Source organism: Eucyclogobius newberryi, unplaced genomic scaffold (genome assembly GCF_026437365.1).
Source record: "Eucyclogobius newberryi isolate DKJ021-1_F unplaced genomic scaffold, fEucNew1.0.hap1 SCAF_15, whole genome shotgun sequence".
In the NCBI taxonomy this organism is placed as follows: Eukaryota; Metazoa; Chordata; class Actinopteri; order Gobiiformes; family Gobiidae; genus Eucyclogobius; species Eucyclogobius newberryi.
This window is the reverse complement of record NW_027315779.1, coordinates 11,764,838-11,768,744: the sequence shown is the minus strand read 5'-3', so window position 1 is coordinate 11,768,744 and position 3,907 is coordinate 11,764,838.

Genomic DNA, 3,907 nt, shown 5'->3' with positions numbered 1-3,907 from the left:
GTGTTTTGTTTTAGCGCAGTGCGCCCATGAGTGCGCCCCCGGCGGAGGGAGGTCCAACAGTCACACTATTGTTGTGACGTGCAACATAACTGTAATTTATATACTTTTTACTAACGTTTATCCTCATAAATAGTAGCTTTAATAGATATAGGTCATCTTTTGATGTACACATCAAGGGGGCAAGAGGAAGGGGTGAAGGGGTAAAGTCTGGAGAATAAAGTCTAAAGTCTAACTACAGTGAAGAAGAAGAATCAGAATGGTGAAGATAAGATAAGATAAAGATAAGATAAGAAATACCTTTATTTGTCCACACAGTAGGGAAATTTCGATGTTGCAATGCAAGTAGATACAGAAGAAAAGAACAGAAATAAAATTAAAATTAAAAAATAAAAATAAGCTAACATAAGACAAAATAATACTGATCATAGAGGTAAGTGAAGATTGTGAACTATAAAACAGAGAGGGGCTCTTCATGACCTCCAAATTATGTCATGCAGTAGAATTATGCTTTGTACTGAGCCCACAAAGTGGCATTGTGCATATTTGTAAAATAAGGGCTTTTTCTCAATCTCATGCTCCTGAGTTTGTAAGTCGCATTAGTTTGTAAGTCGCACTCCTGAGTTTGTAAGTCGCGCTCCTGAGTTTGTAAGTCACATTAGTTTGTAAGTCGCGCTCCTGAGTTTGTAGCTCACATTAGTTTGTAAGTTGCGCTCCGGTGTTTGCTAAGTCAGGATCCCCAGAAAGGCACTGCGCCTGCGGTGGCTGCCCACAAGTCTGAAGGTTCACAAGTCTGAAGGTTCACTAGTCTGAAGGTTCACAAGTCTGAAGGTTCACTAGTCTGAAGGTTCACAAGTCTGAAGGTTCACAAGTCTGAAGGTTCACTAGTCCGAAGGTTCACAAGTCTGAAGGTTCACAAGTCCGAAGGTTCACTAGTCCGAAGGTTCACAAGTCCGAAGGTTCACAAGTCCGAAGGTTCACTAGTCCGAAGGTTCACTAGTCCGAAGGTTCACAAGTCCGAAGGTTCACAAGTCCGAAGGTTCACAAGTCCGAAGGTTCACTAGTCCGAAGGTTCACTAGTCCGAAGGTTCACAAGTCCGAAGGTTCACAAGTCCGAAGGTTCACAAGTCTGAAGGTTCACTAGTCCGAAGGTTCACTAGTCCGAAGGTTCACAAGTCCGAAGGTTCACAAGTCCGAAGGTTCACAAGTCCGAAGGTTCACTAGTCCGAAGGTTCACAAGTCCGAAGGTTCACTAGTCCGAAGGTTCACTAGTCCGAAGGTTCACAAGTCTGAAGGTTCACAAGTCCGAAGGTTCACTAGTCCGAAGGTTCACAAGTCCGAAGGTTCACAAGTCCGAAGGTTCACAAGTCCGAAGGTTCACTAGTTCGAAGGTTCTCACAAGTCCGAAGGTTCACTAGTCCGAAGGTTCACAAGTCTGAAGGTTCACAAGTCCGAAGGTTCACAAGTCCGAAGGTTCACTAGTCCAAAGGTTCACAAGTCTGAAGGTTTACAAGTCCGAAGATTCACTAGTCCAAAGGTTCACAAGTCTGAAGGTTCACAAGTCCGAAGATTCACTAGTCCAAAGGTTCACAAGTCTGAAGGTTCACAAGTCCGAAGATTCACTAGTCCAAAGGTTCACAAGTCTGAAGATTCACTAGTCCAAAGGTTCACAAGTCTGAAGGTTCACAAGTCTGAAGGTTCACAAGTCCGAAGGTTCACAAGTCCAAAGGTTCACAAGTCCAAAGGTTCACAAGTCCGAAGGTTCACAAGTCCGAAACTGTGAGCCCGCAGATCCAGCGCGCTCCACATAAAGGTCCAGCACGCTCCAGTGTCACAAACAGATTCTAATAATTTGCATTTAAATAAGCAGTTTGTCCAGTGGTCACAATGTGCCGCGCTGTGCGCTTTGGAGACTCGTTTGGATACAACAAGAAAATTACACACAATGTTTTGCTCCTGTTTTATTTCTAACATTTTAACAAACAGAGTTACAAACAGTTGTACATAAACAGGCTACAATGATGACAGTTTAGGATTTCATTAATTTTAACTTCCGTCTGTATGAAAGAATTCACATTAACCACACACAAGATTTATTCCATTTTGTGAAACATTATAGCCAAAACAGTTTTCGGACTCTTTAATAACTTCATATTCATCAGCAGTGGCTCCCTAATTTCTGATAAATCTACCCCAGTTTTATCTCGTTAGACTCAACAAAACACTAACATTTGAATGAATGTAACTTGAACAATAAAGTCACAGGTTTATAGAGGGTAAATAATACTAAATATTACATTGAGGCTTGCGTTGCCGTAGTAGTTTACACTTTCAAATGCTCATGATGAAGTTATTGAACTGTGGCTGGTCAAAGTCAAAGCTTCTAAACGCAAATCTAAGTAATTCTCCAAAATAAGGAAATTGGATTTTTCTTTATGGTTTATAGTTCACATGGAACTATAAACCACATTCAAACCACATAATTCATTGGTTTTAATGCAACTGCCTATTTTACGTTGATTATTCTTTTATTGTAAACTGAAAAATATAGATACCAAAAACCTATAGTGTTCAATTCAATTTATTTTTGTAAGGCCCAAAATCACAACAACAGTTGCCTCTGAGGGCCACAGTGAGAAAGGAATCAACAATGTCTGTGGTGGCGAGGGACGATGTCCCAGAGTCCTCTGTCCTTAGACTCTCCTTCTCGGCCAGGAAAAACTACAAAAAACCTCCTTGGGAAAAAGTAGAAACCTGGAGGAGTTCCAGTGAAGGAGAGATCCGACTCTCACAGACGGACAGACGGATGCGAGGGAGACTGGAGCTGGACCCACTCTTCAGGCAGATGAACCGTCCACACGGGGCAGGGACCACTTCACCAGGAGAGGGGCATCTGGGTCCACAGGTCCTTTCCTACCTCATGGTGTGGGTCCCTGGTCACTGACGGGTACTTTCGTTAATTTTGAGTGGGCTCCGCCCACTTTGTGTTTTTGGCCCTCTATACAGTAATAATGTTCAATTTTTGCATTGCATGCTTATATGCACGGAACATGCAAGAGATGGGGAACGTATTCGTGAGCTACTTAGCGCAAATGAGTGCTTTATATGGGGATGACGACCGCTTTTCCATGTAAAGTGCCCATTACGTGCGCACTTTCGCAGCCGTGCTTTGCACGGCCTTACGAGATTAATAGGCCTCTCGCCAGCTTGTGGCGCTCGGGCCTAATAATCATAATTTTGAAGTGCGATATACATTATAGATACATATAGTATCGCAATAAACAATAATAAAGAAAGTATTTTATGTCACTGAAAAGGCTGAAGGCTGAAGCAGGACAGTCCCGATAATTTTAAAATATTTTAAATGTTCAAAGTAATTAAAAACAAAACATGAGCGGCAATAGATAAATAGCTAAATTAAAGTTTAATAGCCTAGTGATATGATAAATATTGAACGATAAGGCAATATAGTAATTAATATAGTAATTTTTGTGTACTACCAGCACATTCTCCTTTTTGGAAATGTTGAATAAACACTGTAGATTAAAATAATAAAAAATAAGTGTTTAGATAGGAGGAAATCAGCCAATTGTCAGTATATCACAAAATAAGGGTTTTCTAAAGGCAAAATAGTATGCATGCTACAAATGGATGAATTACCAAAGTAAATTGATACAATATTTGTCTTTTTCTCAGCAATGCTTCCTGAGAATAAGTGAGAAGCAGTAAAGTAAAGGGTAAAGCAGAGCCACCACTCAGGGGTATTTAATGTTAAGGATAAGGCACATTTAATTAGAAATCAAACCAGAGAACTTCTCGTTTATATTTTATAAAAAAAATAACAAACTACAAAACACATGACATTAACAACACTTTGATGAAAATCAACATTTTCTAAAGTGTATTTGAG